Source organism: Rhinatrema bivittatum, chromosome 1 (genome assembly GCF_901001135.1).
Source record: "Rhinatrema bivittatum chromosome 1, aRhiBiv1.1, whole genome shotgun sequence".
Lineage (NCBI taxonomy): Eukaryota > Metazoa > Chordata > Amphibia > Gymnophiona > Rhinatrematidae > Rhinatrema > Rhinatrema bivittatum.
The window spans coordinates 24,827,943-24,853,951 of record NC_042615.1 but is presented as its reverse complement, the minus strand read 5'-3'; positions in this window follow the sequence as shown (position 1 = coordinate 24,853,951).

The window sequence follows — 26,009 nt, the reverse complement described above, 5'->3', positions numbered from 1 at the left end:
TCCAATGGTATAAGTAAATAAAATGGTTTTTTTTCAGTGATCAAGAGTATGCAGGTAGGGGGCAGAGGGAATGTTGCTATAAAAGCTAACCTTCATGAGAGAACATAAAATATAAAAATTTAAAGGTAGATTTTAAAAGAAGCGCAGACGCAACTATATGCGTGCGGTTTCCGATGCACGCACATGGCGGTGGCAATTTTATAACACGCGCGTGCATGTTATAAAAAATGGGTCCCGCACACTCATGCGTGCTGGATTTTCATTTCTGTGCACACATGGCCGGATTTTCATTTCTGTGCAGGATGGAATGCTCCGCCCGCAGGGGGGTTATTTGAGAAAAATACGTGCGGTGACGCGAGTAGGGCTTCCCATTTCCCTTCCAGTCCACAGCAGTCTGGGAGGGAATGTCCCGATACCCCTACCTACCTTTTCCCCTCTCCTCCCTGATCCCTAACCCTTTCCCAGTTATAATAATTTTTTTTTTGTTTTTTACCTTGCTGCTGCTTCGGAACAGCAGTGGACTCCAGCACGCTACCACAGGACAGTGGCTAATGACGCTGTCCAGGCCCGCTCCCTGCCCTGCCCCACCCATCCCCACCCAGACCCCGCCCCCCTGGGCCACCCCTTTCAGCAGGCCCAGGACTTATGTGCGTATCAGGGGTCACGCACGTGGCCGGGCCTGTTGTAAAATGCGCGCGGTGCATGCAAGGCCCGGCCACGTGCATACCCCCCGAAATTTACGTGCGCACAGCTTTTAAAATCTGGCCTTTAGGGGGTCTGATTTACTAAGGCACGTTCCTTTTCCCCATTCTGAGGTCTCTTTCCAAAGGAATGTAGCTGGGTAACCACTGGGATAACGACTGAGTTATCTGCCGTTATTTCCTGTGGCATGCAGCTGCCTGTTTAAACATGCTCACTGATAATAAAGTCAGACCAGTGTGAAAACCACTTCCTCTGAATTAGCCTACATTTACTGAAATTCAACGACAAGGCTGTTGTGTTGGCCACAGCGAGGATGTTCAATTTTCAGTGAGTGAGTTCTGTCCGTGGTGCACGTCACCATCCAAGAAATCTGTGAGTAAAGAATCCTAAAACTGATCAGGAGAATACTGGTACATTTTAGATTTAGCACACGTATTTTTATTGATGGCTCAAGAACAGTGACATTCAGGAATGCTGTAGATATTAGGGATGAGATGAAGAAAGAAATTCATTTTTATTTTCGATTTGTTTTTCAGGAGGTGTTTTTTTTTTTTTCCATGAATTGAAGTTCTTGAATTGTTTGATTCATTTTCATTCGTGAGAAAAAAGCAAATCAAACAATTAAAAAAAAAAGGGCCAAAAAACAAAAACAAGGCCTCCAGGGTCCTCCCACCTGCCAGCCCAAGAAAATGCCGGGCTGGGATTTGGTGGTATCTGCCGGCTTCAGGCTAGGCCAACACAGAAACCTTGGCATTGTGTAGGCTGAGGGTGCAGTAGGTCGCCACAACCTCAGCTTAAACGCTAAGGCTTCAGCCTGACTCGGAAGCCAGGTCCCAATGCCTGGGCCTCAGCCCAGGGTCAGGTGCAGGCCTTGGAGCCTCTTCTTGGTCCTCTTCATTCTTTGGCACTTGCAAGCCAAATGACACCATCTGATGGGATCTTGCCAGAGTTAATTAACCCCAGAGCATGGCGTCATTTGGCTTGCAAGTGCCGAAGAAGGAAGATGTCCAAGAAGAGGCTGGAAGACCCTGGCGCTGGGCCTGGGACCAGTCCATGGGTACTGGCATCAGAACCTGGGCTCTTATTTGGGTCGTGGTTTTGGGCCTGGGCCCGGCCCTGGCCTAGGCCAGGCCCCCGGTGTCAGGACCCAGCCTCCAGATTGGGTTGTGGCATTGGACTTGAGTCTAGGCTGAGGTCCTGGCATTGGGACCTGGCCTCTTGGTCAGGTCTTGGTGTCAGATATGGGTCCAGTCCCATTACTGACACCATATCTGACACCAGATATGGGTCAGGTTGGGTTGTGGTGTCGGGCCTGGGTCTGTGCTGAGGTACTGGCATCGGGTCCAGCCTCTGGGTCGGGTCACAGCATCGGGCCTGAGCCCGGGCCCAGCCTAGGCCCTGGTGTTGTAACCTGGCCTTCATGTTGGGTCTTGGTATTGGGGCTGGGTCCAGGCTTAGGCCCCATCATCGGTACCCAGCCTTCATTAGACACTAAACAAATGAGGTAAGTTTTTGTTATTTTTGCTTAATTTTGGGGGGTCTCGGCTGAGATCCTGGCATCGCATTTGGGCCTAGGCCTCAGCCCCTGTTTTGGGCCTCAGTCTATACCCTAATGAGGCCCTGGCTTCTGGCCTATACCTAGGCCTGAATCATTAGTTTAAAACAAAATGAACAAATAAGATTTGTTTCATTCAGGGGGACCCACAATTCATTTCAGGGCCCCCCAAATGAAACAAATTAGCCTTATTCATCACATTTTGAAGTTTCGTTTTAAAAAAATGCATCCCTAGTAGATACTTCCCTGACCCAAAGGGCTTACAATCTGAGGGGATCATTTATTAAGCAGTGGCATTTGCCGCAAAGGGGAACGTTTTGCATGATTCACTAACCTGTAGTACCAAGAACCACCGGTACCGGTGGTAAAATACCATTTGGGAAATATATTGCAGCATTGCAGCACCACACGATGGTGGTCCAACATCCTAGAGTTGCCAAATATGAAAGGGCCCAAGTGGCCACAAACTCTCTCATCCATTGTATAGAAACCACTGGAGGTTTATTGAGAGCTCCTGTCTCATGCCATATTCCCCTCATCACACACAGAAGAGATGGCAAACTAAAAAAACGAAAATAAACAGGCAAATTTTCAAAGGAATTATGCATGTAAATGTAACACACTGTCATAGCAATTTTCAAAAGCCATTTTTTAAATTTTAGTTTTTAATTTATAGTCTGCTTTTCGGCACTTTAAAGTGGATTAAATTTAGGGACCGCAGGCATTTCCCTCTCCCCAGAGGGTTTAACCATGTTCAGTGCAATTAGCGAGGGGGAAACCCTCTTGACGAATTCAATGGACGATATTGTAGTGATTTTCAAAAGCCCACTTACCCAGTTTTCCACATGTAAATGCTTTAGAAAATCAGGCCTCTCTTTTCAAATGGCAAGGGAAAAGGTGCACCTGAGGGTGGCTGGCACATTTCAAAAATGGTGCTCTTGGCACCACCGCACAACCAATGACTTCAAATAAGTCTGGGGGGGGGGAGGAGGGGGTTGCAGGGTAAGGGTGGGCAAGGCAGGGAAGGCGGGGAAGGAGATCAAGGGTCGGGGGCAACGTTTGTGAGAGTGGATGGGGGTGGAGCTGGGATTGATAGATGAAAACTTTTATTTTCACCTTTTCATTTTGATTGCTTCTCAGTGTGGTGGGGGCTGAGAGGTGGGAACCGGGGGGGGGGGGGGGTTGTTAATAGACTCCCAGAGGTTTCCACACAGTGGATGAAACAGGGCTCTGTGGCTGCTCGTCCCAGGAGCACCGGGATGTGCCTTAGCGTTCTGATGCTTTCGGGGGGAAGTTAACTGTACCTCGAGAAATGTATCTAACTTTCCATAAAATAACTTCAGAGCAAGCTGTGTTATTTCATTACCATGTTAATGAGCTGAGTTCCATGCATTTGCATGCAAATCAGCTCATTTAAATACCAACATTATGCTGGGATTTCTTTTGCACGTAATTTGCAATTCCATTCGTTAAGCCTGCATTAATGCCTTTACCACGTGGCAAAGCCTTTACCAGTGCCTTCGTAAAAAACAAACAAACCCTAAGTTTGTACCTGAGGCAGTGGAAGGTGAAGGGAGTTGCCCAAGGTCATTAATGAAATGTGGTGGCAAACCTTTTGAGGGCAAAGCATGTTCTTCTCGCAAAGCATTTCTAACCCAAATTCCCTAAAAGTAAATATGCCCTTTCCCCTAGATGTAAATTGTGTTTCAGCTTCCCTTCAAGTTCTTGTCTATTTTTGGGAAAACCCGAGATCAACTTTCCCACGTGGTGGCAAAAGAGCAATATCTGCTGAATCAGTCGAGCAGCCCAACCTGAATTCTCAGTGTTTTGATTACGGGATTCTTTCCGTAGACACTCAAGGCAATCAGTACAGCGGCACGAATAACATTGAATATCATAAATAGTGCAGCTACTGCTTTATACAAAGTCCCAAAATGCAATTAATGCCCTACAGGCCTGTTGTACATCATCAAGCAGAAGTGCAGAAAATTATAAAGCAATGATTAATTTAATAAAATATAAATTTAGAATATACATATTTAATGCACATTTTTGACATATTAACAATCAATATTAAGTACCTAGATATTCTACTGCTGAAGGGTACTCCACATGAGATGATAATTTCTAAATTAAGAGATGCTAATTTAATCAACATTCTTAAAACTGTACATTACTTGAAGCAGATTAAAAGGTTCTAATCAGTCCTAGAAAAGCAATCACTTCAATTAATTGTTTTCTTTTTTATTTCCTCGTGAAAGAAAAAATATATCCTAAAGGCAGATTTAACGTCAAGAAAATAGCATTATTTAGAACAGATGCCGCTTCTCTCCATTAGCGCCTGATTCATTAAGCTTTCTTTCTTCCATAAGCACAGAACAGCAGAAAATGCTTAGTGAATCAGTCTGGAAGTATCATGAAAGAACTGTTTCACAGGAAACAAAGGCCTAGAACCATCAAAATGCTATAAATAAAGCAGAAATATGGTGCGTTAGTGTCTGCGCTAAAAAATGGGCGTGGTTAGGGACATTTCTGATATACAGCATCACATAGGTAAGTGGCACAACTTGCGATAATTTATCGCATTGTGCGATGCAGTACCACGATGGGCGACACATTAGTGCATCGTGCGCCATTTTATGTGTTGCGCGTCATTTTCGTCTAGCACGTTATTTTCTTTGTTTTATATATTGGCTTTCTGCAGCTGCTTCTTTGAGGGTGTGTCAGAGAGGAAAGGAGTCATTTCTTGGATTTTAGTGGAGTTAGAATTGGAGTTTAGCGATTTCTGAGTGAGTTGACCTGTTGTTTAGTGTTGTCATCAGTTTATCTTTACCTTTGTCTCTTGTCTTTATTTGTGTGTGGAAGTTTTCGTGTGCTTTTCAAGTGTGACTGTTTGTCTTTGTGTGGAGGAAGAGTGGAGGAGGAGGAGTGGTGATGGTGAGGCGTGCTAGAGGAATGGTGCTATGAGGGGTGGTAAGGAGTGGTGATATGAGGGGTGGTACGGAGTGCGGAGTGTGGAGAGGATGGATCTTGGATGGTGATGGGAAAGAGAAGAGGAGGGAGAGGAGGAGGAGGAAGGAGGGTAGGAGTGGCAGGAGGAGTAGGGATGGTAGGAGCAGAAATAGGGAGAAGGGAAGGGAAAGGAAGAGTTGGAAAGAGAAGGGGATAGGCGGGCGAGTGTGGTGGGAAGGGAATGGCAGGGTACTGGTAGACAGAGATGGTAGAGGGAAGGGAAGTTGGCAGTGCAGGTGCAGGAGAAGGGAGGAAGGGAGGGGAGTGGGGAATGGGAGTGAGAGCGAGGAAAGTGACACCTCTACGGAAGCGGAAGTGGTAACCCAAGCATCCGGCAGCCAGGCAGCAGGGTGGACTCCTCTTTACATGTAAAAGTTTGGTATCCAGGACAATGAGATGCTCATCACTGGGGACCTCGAGAATTATAGCATGCTGTTGGGAATCATACTGCAGAGACGTCAGGGCAGCCAAGGGCCAGGTTTAGCGCACCCTGGACATATCCCAGTGCAGTGGAATAAAGAGGACTAGAAAGCAGGTGGCCCACTGCTATCGTAACATCAAGGCCAGCTGAAGACCAAAGTGGCGAGCTGCAGTAAGTATCTGTGCCAGACAGGAGGAGGAGCCCCATGGAGCATCGCCTGATTGAGCAGCTGGGGGCCGGATATTTTCGAGGGGATGGACGACACCCTGGACACCATGCGAACCAGGTCCAGTAAGTTCACCTCACCTACAAATGTCAAGTCTGCTACAGATCTCCATATATTTTGCATAAGATGCTTGCATTGCTTGATGGAATGTGAGCATCTTATACCAAACCGTACATGTGTACTTCTTAGTATTCATACTTATGTCTTCTTCTATTTTCCACAACTCTCATCCAAGGAACCAGTGATCCTAGCTGTGAAACTCCAGGGTCCAAGCAGCACAGCCCCAGGGATCAGCAGTGCAGCCAAGGGACCAGCAGCACAGCAGCAGCTCTCACTGCAATCTTGCACTTGGATATTCAGACACAGTGGAACATGGAAGCGGAGAAGGAGTAGCTGCAGCAGCCACCAGAAGAGCACAAGCTACTTCCACCCTTGGCTCACCCTCTAATTTGACATCAAAGTAACCCTCTCCAACCAGATGCCATGGGACTAAGCTGGCCCGTCCCCACCTGCCTCCAGCACGCCATATTACCAGCAGGATGGAGCAGGATAGAGTTAGCTTATAATGATCTGTGATAAGTTTTGGATTGCCACTATATATGACATGTGCTTTCCAAAAGGCTGTATGTAAAGACAAGTTATGTGAATACTCCAATGTGAGCACTGCCTCAGAAATCAGCTGGGTCTTTGCAAGCCAATATGACACTGTGCATCCAATCTACATGTGGATATCTTCATATGCACACCGATGTCAGCTAAGAAATCTGTCTGTAACATGTCAAGTCTATGATTGATGATTGTAACCATCAGCTTGTAGCTTCAGGCTGTTCCTTTAAGCAGCTGAGCCTCTTGTGATTTCTATGATTTCAAGAGTACTTGACTCCATGCTCTACACCCTCTTATGACACTTTCTCGCCAATATGTGAGGGCTAGGACAAGGTCCAAGCTGTAGTCCAGGTAAGCAAGAAGGCAGAAGCTATTGCAAGCTATGTACACTGAGATAGCAGTCCTGCATGAACACTATGGCGAGACACGACTCTTTTGGACTGACAATCACTATGAATACAATAGGCCAGCCACATCTCTTTGTTGTTAGGTTTTTTTAGTGCTACACTACTGTCTATTGCACCTATTGTTCCATTATCATGATGTTGCCTAACTAGGCCTTAGTGGTTTCTTTTACACACTGACCCAGACAGAGGACCTATCAGTAAAATAAAGAAAGAGGTGAGACCAGCTAGAACCACTCTGCTGGGCTTTCTTACATGGAAGGGGAAAGGAGTAAATGAGGACTAACAGCCAAAGTAGCATTGTGTGACGCTTTGACGAAGCTGACTACTGGTCTCCCCGGCTTCTACAGTGGTATTTGAGGGATCCTCAGGTAGATCAGGAACAATGTCTACTGGGATACCATACCATAAAGCCAGATTATAGAATACATAGCAGAGCAGCATTATATCAGTGACTTGGGGTGGGTCATATATTAAAGCTCCCCCCGTTATGTCCAAACAATGAAATCTACTTTTGCGAACACCAAAGGTGAGTTCTATGATGCAGCGGGTAGAACATAAGGCATCGTTGTACCTCGTTTCTGCCAGCATGTGGATAAAGGTGAACTGGTAGATGTAGTGTACTTGGATTTTCAGAAGGCGTTTGACAAAGTTCCTAATGAGAGGCTTCTAGGAAAAGTAAAAAGTCATGGGATAGGTGGCGATGTCCTTTCATGGATTGCAAACTGGCTAAAAGACAGGAAACAGAGAGTAGGATTAAATGAACAATTTTCTCAGTGGAAGGGAGTGGGCAGTGGAGTGTCTCAGGGATCTGTATTGGGACCCTTACTTTTCAATATATTTATAAATGATCTGGAAAGAAATACGACGAGTGAGGTAATCAAATTTACAGATGATACAAAATTGTTCAGAGTAGTTAAATCACAACCAGATTGTGATAAATTGCAGGAAGACTGTTGCGTCCGTCGGTCGCAGACGGCTGCGACCGATCTGTCTTACTTCTTTTTCTCCTCTTTCACTCTCCTTGGGCAAGATGGCTGCCTCCGGTGCTGAGTGCCGAGTGCCGAGTGTCTCAGCATTTCCAAACCAGCATGGGCGTCCACATCTGCCATGCTCACTCCCGTGGCCTCCTAGGGCGCGAGCGTGCACATCTCCTATGCTCAAATACACGTCATGGCGGGACCTCGGGGGCGGCCCCACCGCATGACGTCAGTAATTCTGGGTATATCTAGCCTCCTCTTCCGCTACTACCTTGAGTTAGCAAGGACTTCGGTTTTAGCTACTCTGACTGCTCTAAGCTGCACGCTTAGACACTCCTTCGACTCCAAGGGCCTCGCTCCTGTAGAAGATCTAGATACCCGCTCCTCGGGGTTCTCTCTAACTAAGACAGCCGCTCCTCGGGAGTCTTTCTCTCTCTTCTACATTTCAGGATAGTGGATCATCGGGAACTCGCTCCTCGAGGGCCTACCAGTCATTATATCCTGCACCACGGACCTTCGGTCCCAACTTTACAGCTTCAAGAAGGCGCCATCATTCCTGTGAGTATCTCTACGATCCAGTGCTCCAGCTCCACCCACCAGCAGCGACGTTACCTGCACTGTGGGCTTCCGCCTATCGTTAACATTTGGGTGAGACTTCACTTCTGAGCCTGTTGAATGTACTGGCACTTCTTGGATCAGTGTCTTACCTTCCTGCTACCACCATCTATCTATAGCAGTACAATAAAGCCTCTATCCATAGTGTGTCTGCTATCTGAGTTCAGCCTATCGCAGTGGTTCCCCATGGGCCCCTCCCCGTGGGCGGAGTCATCTCCATTGCGACCTCCCGTGGCCTCCTAGGGTGTGAGCGCGCACATCTCCTATGCTCAAATACACTTCATGGCGGCAACCTTGGGGGCGGCCCCACCACATGCCATCAGTATCTCTGGGTATATCTAGTCTCCGCTTCCGCTACCACCTTGAGTTAGCAAGGACTTTGGTTTTAGCTACTCTGAACGCTCTAAGCTGCATGCTTAGATGCTGCTTCGACTCGAAGGGCCTCACTCCTGTAGAAGCTCTAGATACCCGCTCCTCGGGGGTCTTTCACTTCCAACTACCCTTCAGGATTTTCTCTAACTAAGACAACCATTCCTCGGGAGTCTTTCACTCTCGTTTACATTTCAGGATATCTGACCATTGGGTACTCACTCCTCGAGGGTGTACCAGCCATTATATCCTTCGGTCCCAAATTTACACCTTCAGGAAGACGCCATCATTCCTGTGAGTACTTCTACGATCCAGTGCTCCAGCTCCACCCACCAGCAGCGACGTTACCTGCACTGCGGGCTTCCGCATATCATTAACATCTGGGTGAGACTTCACTTCTGAGCCTGTTGAATTTACTGGCACTTCTTGGATCAGTGCCTTACCTTCCTGCTACCACCATCTATCTATAGCAGTACAATAAAGCCTCTATCCATACTAAGTCTGCTATCTGAGTTCAGCATATCACAGTGGTTCCCCATGGGGCCCCTCCCCGTGGGCAGAGTCCTCTCCATTGTGACCAAGGGTCCACAATGCCTCAAACACAACAAAGACCTTGTGAGACTGGAAAATTGGGCATTGAAATGGCAGATGAAATTTAATGTGGATAAGTGCAAGGTGATACATATAGGGAAAAATAAACCATGCTACAGTTACAAAATGTTAGGTTTCATATTAGGTGCTACCACCCAAGAAAGAGATATAGGCATCATAGTGGATAACACATTGAAATCGTCGGTTCAGTGTGCTGCGGAAGTCAAGAAAGCAAACAGAATGTTGGGAATTATTAGAAAGGGAATGGTGAATAAAACGGAAAATGTCATAATGCCTCTGTATCGCTCCATGGTGAGACCGCACCTTGAATACTGTGTACAATTCTGGTCACCGTATCTCAAAAAAAGATATAGTTGCGATGGAGAAAGGCGACCAAAATGATAAGGGGAATGGAACAGCTCCCCTATGAGGAAAGACTAAAGAGGTTAGGACTTTTCAGCTTGGAGAAGAGATGGCTAAGGGGGGATATGATAGAGGTGCTTAAAACCATGAGAGGTCTAGAACAGGTAGATGTGACACGGTTATTTATTCTTTCAGATAATAGAAAGACAAGGGAGCACTCCATGAAGTTAGCATGTGGCACATTTAAAACTAATCGGAGAAAGTTCTTTTTCACTCAAGGCACAATTAAACTCTGGAATTGTTGCTAGAGGATGTGGTTAGTACAGTTAACGTAGCTGTGTTTAAAAAAGGATTGGACAAGTTCTTGGAGGAGAAGTCCATTACCTGCTATTAATTAAGTTGACTTAGAAAATAGCCACTGCTATTACTAGCAACGTAACATGGAATAGACTTAGTTTTTGGGTACTTGCCAGGTTCTTATGGCCTGGATTGGCCACTGTTGGAAACAGGATGCTGGGCTTAATGGACCCTTGGTTTGATCCAATATGTCATGTTCTTATGTTCTTATAAATAGTGAAGAGTGTGAGAAGGCAGATCTTGCAACCATATCCCAAATCTCCTGCGGAAAAGAGGGAACAGCTGCATCACTCCTACAACCGTGATTTTGTGATATCGCTGCCAGCCCATATCATGCTATTACACAGTGCACACTAGAAGCTAAGCTCTAGCTTGACATGAGCCAAGGCTCCTACCAATATTTGTGAAAAGTGCAATCAATGTGTTAACTATCTGTTGCATGCTTTCTGAGAATGCCCGCAAAGTCTACATTTCTGGGGTAAGATTTTGACCTGTTTGGAACACTTGCTAGAGATGCAAATTCCTATGAATCCATTAACATTACTTTTTGATAGTTTCCCTGACTATGACTGTACAGGGAACAGGTAATCGATTGTTGGTTAGGAAAGCATGTGCACTGGGGAAAAACTATTTTTACTGCATTGGAGAAATTCCGATGCTCCATCCTTTTGGCATTGGAGGAAGCTTTTCCACAAAATGATGCAGATGGATAATTATATATACCTAAAATATCAACAGACTCAATCGTTATTCGTAAACCAACAAGCTCAATAATGAATATATCTAAGTACGTTAGGTTATTAGAATTTCTCCAATAGACATAAATGGTACCGATTCATAAATGTGCTCATGAGTGAGTGACTCTCATACCATCCTGCTAGCTTTTGGCATATCTGCTCTCAAGCCGCATTAGGGATCATCTTTAATCATTGGTCACTATTTTACCCATGTGTTTTCAATTTGTATTTTACTTATTTTACTTTTTTCTTTTTAAGTAAAAATGACAGAGATACTTCCCTTGTGAGAATCAATGTCCGTGGAGGGTGCTACCCTTCCAAATAGTTTTAAATGCAGTCCAGAGTACAGTTCGACGTGCATGTTTCGCGTCCTGTGCTGCTTCAGGAACCTGTCTGGCTGTGTTTGCGTGTGCCAAGTTAACTTCGGTTACGCTTCAATGTCTGAAAGAATATTTATCACAAACCATTCTGCTGAGATTGTACTTGCCTTGCTTGAGTTTCCATCTGCACTTACAGCCTCGCGAACATGAACATTACTTCGTTGCGGTCCGGGAGAAAATCTCCTGTAAAGCGGCGGCTCAAAAGTGCTGCTTTTAAGCGCATGCGCCTCGTTTGTATTCAGCTGATTATTCACTGACTGATTTCAGCTTGATTCACTCTGATTTCGCTTGGCGTTTACGCATGCCTCAGAGAATTGACTAATCGTGATTGTCACACACGAATCATATGCACTGCATCCATTCAATCTCGCGATTAAGGCCATGCGGTTGAACAGTATTTAATTGAAATATCCATCGTTGTTCCTGGATTCTCAGTTGTTCAACACGGTCGCCCCCGCGCCAATGTGCAGATATATGTTCAAGTATTGACCATCTCAGATCAGTAAAATTATGCTGATGTTCCGCAAAATGAGAGACCAACGGCGCTTCCATTTTCCCTGTTTTCAGACAGCTCTTATGCTCTGTTAATCTTGTTCTTAGTTGGCGCTTTGTCATGCCTATATATTTGAGCTCACAAGGGCAAAATATTATATAGATTCCGAAGCTAGTCTGGCAGGAGGCTTCCCTCAATAGTGTGGCTTGGCGTCCACCGTGTAAGGGGATTGATGTTTTTGTGGATTTTAGAGCACATAAATTGCAGCCTGTGCAATCAGGAAATTTCAGTGATGTAGGTGGATGGTAAATGCTGGCACGGACGATATGATTTTTTACGTTAGGACCCCTGCTGTACGCAGGGGTCCTACCGTAATATATACCGTTATATATACCGCCATTCCTTTAAACATCAGAAGAATTTCATGTCAATTTGGGGAACATACATTCAAACATTGCCTCACAGAGCTCGAAGTCTTGTTTTGAATGGTTAGGAGCTTATTAGCTTTGGGATGACTTGATATTTTTTGGGTTTCTGACCCTTTTGTTTGTGTGTGTGGGGGGGGGGGGGGGAGGGAGTTTGATGATGGTAAGATTGTATTAATTTAACTAAGGTGGGAAGACATTTCAATATGCTGAGTTTTGGATTTTAAGACTTTTTCGTAATCCTGTCATAATTATTTTTTGAAATGTTTTTCTTTTGTCTTTCTCCCTTCCATATTTGTTTGTGTACTCTATTATATTTGGAAAAATGTTAAATTTCCTTGTATTACTTGGTGTGCCTCAGAATTCCAGGTATGCCAAGTATTATTGTATTGTTTTCTTGTTCAATTAAAGAGTTAAACAGAAAAGGCTTTTTCCAAACCCAAAGTCCATGCCACCTTTTACTGTGTCACTATATGTATGCTCTTGCACTTGCTTATACTGTGTCAGATCTTCCTGAATGGAAAACTGCATCTGGGGTTCATCACAATGTGTCCATTTGTCACAATAAAGCTCTTGCTAACCATTTCTCGTGCTTCTCTAACAGTGAAGCTGTACAGCACAGCTGCCACACATGTTATTTCAGAAAGACATCAACCCTGTGGTATTATTGTGCATGTCCCTGGCTGTTCTGCAGTAAATCCTCCAGAGATACACACATTTGCCTGACATGACACGGTGACTATGACTGGGCCAAAATGCACAGCCCCCAGCTTCAATAGAAGCCATGGATCTCCGTGATGGCTAAGACCAACTGTGGCTGACATCCTGGCTGACAGAGCACTAACAGGGCACATCTGACCTGTAAGTCCCTGCAATGTGGACACAAAAAGGTTTTGATTGACACCTGACAGTTCAACAACACCAAGAGGGAGAAATTGAATAGCCATTTGCTTAAAGTTAGCAAATTTATAGTCTGCAGTTCTGGGTCACACACCAAACTTTGTGGCAAGTGTATTGTTTGGGCATGTTACATTGGCAGGCCTCTCCATCACAGAGAAAGAAAGCTGGGCCCTGGCACTATGGTTTGTAGACCTAACTCTGTAAGCCACTTGTCATGTAACTGATGCTGTCACATCCCTGACAGCCCCCCTTGTCAGTGGCTTTTGCTGTAAACACATAGTAGGAGAGGGACTATAGAAAGAAACAGCGCTCTTACCTACAAGCCAACTATCACCATAGAGGCCGTCTTCAAAATGTTCAAATAGGCCAAATTGCCTAAGTATAAAGTGATCATGCACAGTTCCAAGATACCTGGGACATGTGGGTGCTGTTATTGTCATCACTAATTAAACTCTGACCTTTACATTTCAGAGTATGTGTAGCCAGGTGCGACACAGTCCACTTCCACATTGATGGAGTGGAAGAGCTTTCTATTGCGGGAGATCTCCCTGCTACAGGAGATGATGGCCTCGCCAGTGCAGTCAATAGCTCCCAGAACATTTGGAAAGTTGGCAATGGCATAAAAACCTCTCTTCAAGTCCAGTAAGTTCTGCCTTTCTCGAGGGAATCTTATTTAACAGGTACAGCTGTTATGACCTGGCCCAGACATGGGAAAAAGAAGCTTGGGACATTCCCGCAACGACTCCAGATGCCATACAATGCAGGGCGCACAATAGTTTGATGAGGCCTAGTATAGCGTGGGACCTCTCCATGACCAGATCCAGATCCCCTCTTAGCTCTGATACAATTCCATGATGGCTGAGAGTTTAGGCAATACCTTGTAACCATGGGTTCCTCTGGAATGCCCAGCAATGTGGTTCTTAGATGAAAGATAAATTCCCTATACCACCTGCATGCCCTGTGTTGCAAGCCCTGCAGTGGGCCAGATCTCTCCACTGGCAGGGCTTGCAGCTCTAGCTCTGGTGTAGGTACTCCCCTAGGAAGCTTTTGAACTTCCCTTGCCTGTTATAGTAGTTGTTGTTGAGCACTTCCCTCTAACACTGTAGCTTTCAGAAGACAGGGCAGGTTAGAAAAGATGTTTTTATTGGTGCAGCAGGGCTGTGTAGGTGTGCCTGAAAGAAGGTCTCATTTTATTGCATGTGATAATAGCCACAATCCGCAATAATGGCTGCTATGGTGCGATAAAACCCTTTTTTCCCCTCTACTGCAAGAAAAAGGTGCTGTCATTTCCCCCATTAAATCCCACATCACTCTGCATTATTTTATTGCAAAATGTGGTGGGAGTCCCTCATTTGGATAATTGTCTAGTTTTTTCATTCTCAAATTTGCATGCTAACGTGATACGATAAACAGCATGCATCTAATGCGCATTAGACCCCATTTATCACTCCATAAGTCCCTAACGTGCCTTGATGATTGACCCAGAATATTAGCTACTGTATTTGAAAAGTCTTATATGCTTTCAGGTGCGATTTCCTATCAGATTTGCAAATGGGAAGAATGTGAATTTCTTAAAATAGTGAATGATAAGGGAGACAGAGGCAGGTGAAGACAGCATAACATTACAATTATTCACACAGCAGAATTGTTTTGACTTAAAATTTCGGTTCCAAAAGGTTAAAATGTCATAAGATGAGACAGTTTCCATCTCCACAGTAACAATTGGACTTACTTCATCCAATTTTAGGCCAGAGAGGCTATTGCGGAGGGACGGACAAATATTGTAAACTAGATCTGTGAGATGGATTGGAATCAGGCTAAAAGGTTAAATATTTACCGAATTCTCAGCTAACAGAGGTGCAAAGGGCATTCTTGATATTACTGGAGCAGAAATAAGAGAAAGATGAAATTGACATGATAAGAGGAAATCAGGATGTCGACAAAGTGTTCACAAAGCTCCCGAGAGGAATTTAAACTTTTGCCTCCTTTTTCCCTTCTGAAGCCTTCTACCTCTTCCTTTACATTGGTAAACACATGGGGAAGGCTAGATTTGATGCAGCCTTCAGAGTCTTACGACTGATTTGGAGTGTTGGCGCTGAGAGCGGCAGCAAGCTGCTGTTTGGGGACAAAGATGCGACATTTCTGAGCGTAGAAATTTCGCTCAACCCTGAAGGATTGCCACCACCAAGAGCCACGCATATTGAGTAAGGGCAGAGCATCCCAATGGCTCCTGTGGACAAACCGCTGTTACCTTGTTTCCAACTTCTGAATGGAAGCTGCCCGCTTTGGGTGAAGATTGGATCGGGGGTCATTTTGGCTTTCTGGTCTGACTGGAGCTATTGTGTCTGCATATGGTAAAGGGGAGGAGTGTGGACCCTATTCTTTGAATTTTTATATCGCTACTAGACATGCACAGTTTTCAGCTTTATCCCCAGGACTCAAAGCTGGAAGAGCTGGCATCAAAGAAGTAGACTTGTAGGAGACACAGAAAAAGATAGAATATTTTTGGTACATAACAGAAAAGGTAGTTAAAGCCATTTTTGTACCTGCAGGCTAGCAAGCAGTGCAGGGAGGATGAACATTGGCCTCTAAATTCACAGTTGACTAGAGGAACAAAACAGCATGCACTGTAAAAAAATATATGCTATCAATGAAATGAAACAAAATGAACCAAACAAATGAAACAGTTGAAAAAAAACAAAACAACAAAATGAAATACAGGCAGTCTTTGGCTTTTATGTTATTGGGCCATGATGCAGGAACTGATCCTTCATTTATAATATTCTTTTTGTAGGAAAATTGGTTTTTAGGAGGACTTCCTGTAAACAAAATAATTAGAAAACAAAACATGAAAGCGAAAAGTCAAGCGGAAGAAAGGATTGCCAAAGAGGTAAAGCGAGATAACAAAACATTTTTCAGATACATCAGTAAAAGGAGAAAAGTCCAAAGTGGTATATTGAAATTGAAAAGTGAAAAGGATCAATGGATGAGACAGATGAAGAAATGGCAGAAATATTAAATGAATACTTCAGTTCTGTATTCACTAAAGAAGACCCTGGAGAAGGACTGACGCTAGTTAACAAGAAACTGGAGGGGAGTGGAATGCATGAAACTCCATTTACGGAAGAGAATGTATGGGAAGAGCTAGGAAAACTGAAGGTGGACAAAGCCATGGGGCCTGATGAGGTTCATCCCAGGATACTGAGGTAGCTCAGAGATGTGCTGGCGGCTCCATTGTGTGACCTGTTCAATAGATCTCTGGAAACGGGAGTGGTACTGAGTGATTGGAGAAGAGCGACAGTGATCCCGCTTCACAAGAGTGGGAGCAGAGAGGAGGATGGAAACTATAGGCCGGTTAGCCGGTGGTGGGAAAAGTATTAAGAGTCGCTGCTGAAGGAAAGAATAGTGAACTATCTACAAGCAGCAGAATTGATGGACCAGAGGCAGCATGGTTTCACCAAGGGAAGGTCCTGTCAAACAAATCTGATTGACTTTTTTGATTGGGTGACTAAGGAATTGGATCGAGGAAGAGCGCTCGATGTCATCTACTTGGATTTTAGCAAAGCTTTTGATACAGTCCCATACAGGAGGCTTGTGAATAAACCGAGAAGCTTGGGTATGAGTGCCAAGGTAGTGGCGTGGATAGCAAACTGGTTGAAGGACAGAAGACAATGTGTGATGGTAAATGGAACTTACTCTAAAGAGAGAGCAGTGATGAGCAGAGTGCCGCAGGGGTCGGTGTTGGGACCGGTGCTGTTCAATATCTTTGTGAGTGAAATCACAGAAGGGATAGAAGGTAAGGTTTGTATATTTGTGGATGATACTAAGATCTGCAACAGAGTGAAGAAGCTGGAAGGAGTGGAGAGAATGAGACGGGATTTAAGGAAGCTCTAAGACTGGTCAAAGTTATGGCAGCTGTGATTCAATGCCAAGAAGTGCAGAGTCATGCATATAGGCTGTGGAAATCTGAAAAATTGTATTCGATGGGGGGTGAAGGGCTGATGTGCACAGAGCAGGAGAAAGACCTTGGGGTGATAGTGTCTAATGATCTGAAGTCAGCGAAACAGTGTGACAAGGCGATAGCTAAAGCCAGAAGAATGCTGGGCTGCATAGAGGAATATCGAGTAAGAAAAGGGAAGTAATTATCCCCTTGTACAGGTCCTTGATGAGGCCTCACCTGGAGTACTGTGTTCAGTTCTGGAGACCGTATCTCTGAAAGGACAGAGACAGGATGGAGGCAGTCCAGAGAAGGGCGACCAAAAAGGTGGATGGTCTTCATTGAATGACTTATGAGGAGAAATTGAAGAATTTAAATATGTATACCCTGGAGGAAAGGAGGAGCAGGGGTGATATGATATGATATGATATGCGGATGACATGATATGATATGCGGATGACATACAAATCCTCATCCCTATAGAGGACACACTACACAAAGCCATGTCACACTGGAGTAAATGTCTCGCAGCTATCAACAACCTTCTCACCAGCCTCAACCTAGTCTTAAACACAAACAAAACTGAAATCCTCATTATAGCACCGGAAAACTATGTCCCATCCACTCCTCCGAACGCCAACCAAAGTCCGGATACCTTTTCTCAACAAGTAAAGGACCTGGGAGTCATCTTAGACGGTGGATTCAGCTTCAACAAATTCGTCAATAACACAACAAAAGAATGTTTCTTTAAACTACAAACCTTAAAGAAACTAAAACCACTCCTTCTGTACAGAGATTTCCGCATGGTTCTACAAGCCATCATACTCCCAAAACTGGACTACTGTAACTCTCTCCTCCTTGGCCTACCAGCTTGCACCACAAAACCACTTCAGATGGTCCTGAATGCCTCGGCAAGAATTCTCTCAAATGCCAAAAAAAGAGACCATATCACCCCAATCCTGCATCATCTACACTGGCTCCCGATAAAATACAGGATCCAATTCAAGTCCTTAATGATGATACATAAGGCCTTACATAATATCGCTCCACTCAATTTAACATTTCAAATTCAGCTACACACATCAGTGAAACCAACTAGAAGCGCATATCAGTACAGACTAACCACACAACAGGCGAAATCCTCCCTGAGGAAACGTGCTCTATCCACAGCGGGCCCTTCTCTCTGGAACTCGCTCCCTCCGGACCTTCGCCTTGAACCGTGCCACGCTACATTTAAAAAGAAACTTAAGACTTGGTTGTTCGAACAAGCTTTCCCATAGAACTAATGAGCAAGAAAAAAGGCATTTCATATCCTCCGTATCTTCCCCAGCTTATATCTCTCTGAAGAAATTAACACGAAACTGTACTTAAGCATATGCAACACTATATTTTATCCTGTTACCAGATTCTGTCAAGTTCAATGTTATTTACTTACTTATGTACTTATTAACCTGCCTTTTAGTTACTAACTGGTTAACCATATTATATACTTTTTCTCAAATTAACTATTTTATGTTTATTTATGTTTATTTATGTTTTATTATGTTTTCTCAAATTAACTATGTTCAATGTAAACCGCTAAATGTTCAATGTAAACCGCTAAATGAAGCGAAATAAATAAATAAATAAATAAATAAATGATACAGATGTTCAGATACTTGAAAGGTTTTAATGATCCAAAGTCAACAACAAACCTTTTCTGATGGAAAACAATCAGCAGAACCAGGTGTCATGATTTAAAACTCCAGGGAGGAAGACTCAGAACCAATGTCAGGAAGTATTTCTTCATGGAGAGGGTGGTGGATGCCTGGAACACCCTTCCGGAGGAAGTGGTGAAGACCAAAACTGTGAAGGATTTCAATGGGGCGTGGGATAAACACTGTGGATCCATAAAGCCTGGAGGATGGGAATGAAGAGAAGAGGTATGTGGGTGGCTTGCGGGAATGATGGCTACTACCGGGTGATTAATACCCTTATTCAATAAATGTTCACATGGTAAATGCGACTCCAACATTGCTCTATGCTTCAACGGCAAGAGGAAATGTGGAAAAGAGGAATTGCATTCAGGCAACAACCAACAAGGTACCACAGTCTGGGTAAACAAAGAAGTGTGGGAGTAGCTTGCTTGTTGTGACGGTTACTACCCCAAACCAATTAAGTCTGAATCTTCACTTTCAATACATATCCAGCATAGATCTCTGCTTCAACAGCAGGGGTGAAACAACCAACAAGGACTGAATTGCTCAATCTGGATAAACAAATAAGGGTGGGAGTAGCTTTCTTGTTGCAGCGGTTACTACCCCAAACCAATTAAGCCTGTTACTTCACTTGGAAAGCATATCCAGCACAGCTCACTGTTTTAATGGCAGGGAAAATGAAGAAAAGAGGATGTACATTCAGACAACAACCAGCAAGGACAGAATTGCACAGTCTGGGTAAACAAATAAGCGCGGGAGTAGCTTGCTTATTGCGGCGGTTACTACCCCTAACAAATTAAGCCTGATACTTCACTTTGAATGCATATCCAGGGCAGCTCACTGCTTCAACGGCAGGGGGGGAATGAAGAAATAGGATTTAAATCCAGACGACATCTAACAAGGCATTGATCTGAGCAGTATGAATATACAAACATCGATACGATGGTTAATACCCTCAAACATTAAGCCTTATACTTCACTTTGATGCAGCTCCAACCCTGCTCACTGCATCAATGGCAGGGGTGGAAGGAGATTAGAATAAAAAAGTTACCAATAAGGGCCCTGAATTTAGCGGTCAGAGTAACAGATATGAGAAAATAAATGTGAAAGCTTGCTGGGCAGACTGGATGGACCTATTGGTCTTCTTCTGCCATCATTTCTATGTTTGACTCAAGAGGTTCAGAATTATGATTACTCATATAGGCCTGGATTTATCAAAATGCACTAAATATTGCATGCGATAGGAAAAGGGGTGTGTTTTATGGTAATAGGCAGTTTATTGCAATTTGTGCTAATACCTATGTGAAGCTACTGCAAATTGTGATAACTTTTTCACACTTTGTGATAAGTGCCAGAATTGTTTAGTAGTTTTAAGGTCCTGGAGAGACAGCCTAGCTATCAGGGCCCTGAGAGAAAAAGAGAGAGAGAGAGAGAGAGAGACTAGCCATAATGCCCTCACACTAGATAGGTATCTTTATCTCTATGGGAGGCCCGCCTAGCAACTCGAGGTGAGGTTTAGGTACTAGTGTAGGGGTTAGGGGCCAATTTGACATTCAAAGTGAGATGTACGAACAGAACAGTGCTCTCTTGTGAAGATTTGATGAACTTCGGAGTGAGGAAACTCACCCAAAGATGAGATTTGCGCAATGTTCTCTCAACCTAGCTTGACACCCAAAGATGAGATTTGCGCAATGTTCTCTCAACCTAGCTTGATGTTTCCCAGATAGAGAGTCCATCAAGCTAGGTTGAGAGAACATTGCGCAAATCTCATCTTTGGGTGAGTTTCCTCACTCCAAAGGTCCTCTAATCTTCACAATAGAGCACTGTTCTGTTCATACATCTCACATTGAATGTCAAAGTGGCCCCTAACTCCTACACTAATACCTAAACCTCACCTAGAGTTACTAGGTGGGCCTCCCATAGAGATATAAATACCTATGTAGTGTGAGGGCATTATGGCTAGTCTCTCTCTCTCTCTCTCTTTCTCTCTCTCTCTCTCTCAGGGCCCTGATAGCTAGGCTGGTTCTCTAGGAGCTAAAAACAGCATTTTCGAAAAAATCACAAAGTGCGATAAAGCTCTATCGCACGGCTTTACGCAAATGAAAAAGGTGTAGTTAAAATACACATTAAAGCTGTGCGATATGGCTTCGCAAAATTGTGAACTTAGTCACAAATCATGCCCCAAAGTCCTCCCTTTTTTCTGATTTGCATTGTACCATGCGTTATGGTGCTTTCGCAGGTGTTAAAGACGTTTTCGCATGCGTTAAAGGGGCTTAACGCTTGCGAAAACACCTTAATGCATGCAAAAACACCCTTATAGTAATTTGATAAATGACCCTGATAGTTTGCTATAGATATATACATGTTTTATTATACTGCACAATACTTTTCCTTCTTTGTATTTGAGAGTTTTCCTGATTTGTAAGACCTTACTTAAATTTCGGGAGAGATCTAATATTGCAGGATGTGCAATTTCTGCAAAATCACTATTTACTGTTCTGTTGTTTTCTGCTGGCGGACAACTATTCCTTCCCTTCCTGCAGTTTTGTGTGTCTTGTCTGTCATTCAGTTAAGGTTTTCAGAAGCTCATCCTACAGATTAGGTAGTACTCTACTGATCTGTGTAATCCTATGATTCTGTTTTGTTTTCTAGGTTTAAAAGGCAAGCACCATGACCTACAGAGTCAAAAGGAGCACCAGCCCCTTAAAAGATACTTTTGAGTCTGAAAGTTTTGTCAGTGCAGGCTTCTAAAAAGGTTTTATTTGAAAAAGTACAAGAATAGCTTTTATGACTTTTCACAGAACAGGAAAATAATTTAGAAGTGTCAACATCATCGCAATAAAACATAACAGGGTAATTTTCTAAGCCTTAGAGTGAGATCCCACACATAAAATTAGCATATATGCATGTAAGTTCTACTTATGCCCTTTTTATAAACCTCAAGGGCATGTGTGTACTTGTGTGATCAGGCATAACAATAAACGCATAGTAAATGGGAATTTTGAGGGCATGTCGGGACATGGTTTGTGAGTAAATTCATACTTCCATATTTCATAAATGAACTATACATGAAAACTTTTACAGCTGTTATTTAATGCACTAAATTCAAACTTCACTTGTCCTTTGGGACCTGGTGCTTGGTATGATAGCGACTGGAGGAGATTGCAGATTAGTGGACAGTGTGTGTGTGCACAGCTTGTGTAGTTGTTTATTGGGGGTTTTTTTTGTCAGATATCTGCTGTTTCTTCCATATCTTTCATTCTGTGTTTGGGTTTATTTTTTTCAGTTTGTCTCTCAGTGTGTCTAAGGCTTTAGTTTCTTTTCTGTGTTTCAGTGCCTTTCAGTGAGTGTAAATGTTGTGATCCTGCTCGCAGAGCCATCCCATGAGCAGGTCTGCACTTACCACCGCTGAGGCCGCCGACCAAGTTCCTTCTGTACGGCCTGGGGACCACTGCTGTCACCGGTCCTTCCCGGCAGGTGGAGCCCGCGCGATGTCTTCTGCTCTCGCGGCAGGGAGCTGCTGTTGCAGAGCCTTCTCGTGGCATGGAGCCACTGCCAGGATTTCTTCTGCGTGGTCTAGGCCGCTTCCGGACCTTGCTGTCCCATTTCTTCTGCAGCTTGCGCCACTGCTGGGACTCCGCTTCCTCTTCATGGCCTTGAAGCCACTGCTGACGCCATCTTGCGGTCTGGAGGCTGCTCCCGACACTTGCCTGCTCGCCATCCACACGGCAGGGCTGCCGCTGTCCAAGGGTCTGCTCCACTCTCTGCGCACCTCTTCTCTGTTTTTAAAGGGCCAGCGGCGGGAAAAGCCCACAGCCCCACCGGAAGCCAGTCTTTCTTCATTTCCTGTTTCAGCCCTATGAAAGGGCTCACTTCCAGTTCCTCGGGGCCTTTGGATCCAGAATCCACAGTTGTCTGTGTTCCTCTTCGGGTCAAGGTCCTCCGTGGTCTTCACTTGTCTAGATGGCTCTTCGTTCCGTGTTCCTGGTCTCCTCGTCCTGATGTTCCTGGTCTCATCCTTCATCGGAGCTCCTTTGTCACCCGTTCCATGTCCTGATGTTCCGTGGTTCCGTTCCTGAGTCCTGATGTTCCAGATGTTCCGTGTTCCTGATATCTTGGTCCTGATGCCTTTGCCTTCACCTCTACAACCAGTTCCCAGTTTTCTGCATCTACCTTTCCTGGCGTGCCACTGTTGTGGTCTGTGACCAGCCCATGGGGGGCTGTGTAGGGCACTTAGTGGTACAAGGCCTTCTTCTCGTCTGCAGTGCAAGTCTCCAGAAGACCCTTGTTTTTAATGTTACGAGTTCTGAGTCTTGAATTCTGAGTCTTGAATCCTGTCCCAGTCTTCGGAGCGGTATTTATCTATTTAAAAACTCATTGCAGCACTTCTGGGCTCTCTGGCTGCCGGGAGATCCCCAGGCCCCAGTGGCCTCAGCAACAATAAAACAAGTATTTATTTTAATTTTATTTACCCCATTTATACTATTAGTATTTTTGGAAGGGGTTTCCATCTCACTAAGGGGGTCAATTGAATAAAGTGTGCCCAGCCTAGTGCACAGGTTTACACACAATTGGGCACGTGTTTTGGTTGCGCAAGACTAGCACCCGATGCAGTAAGGAAATTAGCGCATTCAAAACGCGCGCCCTAACAAATGTGAACCTAATAGTGCCCAACGCATGCAAATTCCATGTAGATTAGGACATTATTTATTACTGCCTGATGCAGGACAGCGCTGGGCAGTCAACACACATTTTTTAACATGGGGAATTTAACTATTGCCCTAGAGGTGGAGTAAAGTCAACTCGCAGTCAAAGGCTCATGAGAAACATTAGAAAATATGGTCCTATGTGTCCTACTCCTTAGTATTATCCCAGCTCTTGTATTTTATTTACTGCTTGTGGTGGCAAAAACATAAATGTATATTGATCGGCTGAAAAAGAAACACACTTTTCTTATGACCACACAATTTAGACACCAATATAATAAACTGAAGCAGACAAAATTGGCAGCTCAGCAAAATAACTAAAGCAAGTGTGATCAAAACGGAAGCTCGTATTGAGCGCCCATTGCAATAATCTCTTTTGAGTGCAAGAGATGCACATGTTCCCATAGCGTGCCCTTTTTCACACTGCTTCTCATTTACATATTGCATCGGGGGTGCACAGGGATGTAGCTGCATGCGCACACATTAGGAAAATGGACGCATCTTATTGCATCAGCCCCTAAGGATGCCATTCCCAACTGGGAGCCTTACTTAGCCAAACCATGGAGGGCGAGAGTCCCTGCCCAAAACAGAGAGACGCTTGCACAGATACATTTGGAAACCTTAACTTGTACCTTTTCAAGCCAAGAGATGATGTGAACGGTGCCGTTTGCTATTTAGGAACTCTGACTGTAAAGATTTATTTTTGAACACTCACTTTGAGCCTCCAGTGTATTTTTTTTTTGCACTCACATCCTGTGAAGTTGAAAGAGAAACAGTTACTTCCCCAGGGCAACAACTAAAAACTCATCCCTGCCATCTTGGACCTTGTAGGATTTAGTCCTCCCCTCTCATTGGAAAGAACCGTGTCCCAGGGCCCTTGAACGGTGTCAGAATAGGAGAAAGTTAAAGGATTGGCCCTGGACTCCTCATATGCCCATTCACTCCAGGCCCCTAAACCAGAGAGGGAGTTACACATAATAATAAAAAAGAAGAAAAAGAAACAATTTTTCACAGGTTGTCTGGCTCCAAAAAACCCCCCACAGTCAGCAGCTTTAAAGACTGTGCATAGAGTAGGAAAATGTCCATCACCGATGGACATGGCATCTGTTACCACGGCCTAGGACAGAACCATGACTAGGCAGACTGTTACCACTGTGGCTGGATATCCCGTGTTCCCAAAAGTTAAGGGCTTGGAACATGAAAGAGCTGCATAAGTCTCTGAGAAGCCGCAGTCGATCTATTTCCCAGAGTGCAACTTTGTCTGCTTCCCCGGGAGTTGAGTTGAGCAGGAGGTCATCAAAAATATCTTCCCCTTCAGCAGAGTAGGCCGGGTCCTTGGGGGTCAAGTAACCATATAAAAGTCATGGAGTGCATCAGAAAAGAAAAGCCATTCAGGGGTAGGGATGTGAATCGTTTTTTGACGATTTAAAATATCGTCCGATATATTTTAAATCGTCAAAAATCGTTAGGGCCACGATACAATACCAATTCCCTCGATTTATCGTCAAAAAATCGGACCGCCGCTGGACCCCCAGGTAATTTAAGGCATTTGGGGGGGGGGGGTTCGGGAGGGTGGGGGATTTAATTTAAAGGGTCGGGGTGAGTTTTAGGGGGTTTTAGTGTGCCGGTTTTCCTGCCCTCCCCTTCCCCCGATTTAGCTACGGACCGCCGCTGGACCCCCAGGTAATTTAAGGCATTTGGGGGGGGGTTCGGGAGGGTGGGGGATTTAATTTAAAGGGTCGGGGTGGGTTTTAGGGGGTTTTAGTGTGCCGGTTCACGATTTTAACGATTTTCACGATACTCTAAACACCCAAACGGTGACGATACGATTCCCTCCCCCTCCCAGCCAAAATCGATCGTTAAGACGATCGAGGACACGATTCACATCTCTATTCAGGGGAGCTGCCAATGCTACTGCCATCAAGTATGGACATCGTCAATGCAGCCGACAAGGCTGAGATGGCCTGCTAAATGCTTTTGAATATAGATCTCCTTATTTCTAAAGATGCCCCTTCCAGCAATTTCAGCAGTACAGGATCTTGCCTTTACTTCCACAGCAGCTTTCAACTTGAACTCTGCAACGTGAGTTCTGCCAACCAAAAGCAACTCATCAGGTCCAATCCAAACCTGGACCAAGTTTTGACCACCTTTCAAACCCAGCAACCATCCTCTTCGGTAGGAAAGGGAATCCTACTCCAGGGGCGGTTCTATAATGAGGCAGGGTGAGGCAGCCGCATCAGGTGGCAGAATTTTGAGGCTGCAAAAAATGCCCCTCTCAGTACGCCACTGTGGCATCCACCTCACCCTGTCTGCTCCTGCTGTGGCTGCTGACCCAGGCCAGCGGCGGAAGAAAGGGAAGGGTCACTGCTGTGGGCCACTGCCACCAGAGGCCAGGCTGGCAGCCTGGAGGAGGGACACTGATGCCACTGGAGGACAGGCCAGTGGCAGGGAGAAAGGACCCCAATGCTGCCAGAGGCCACGCTGGTGGTGTGGAAGAGGGAGGAGGGACAACGACGATGACGATGACGGAGGT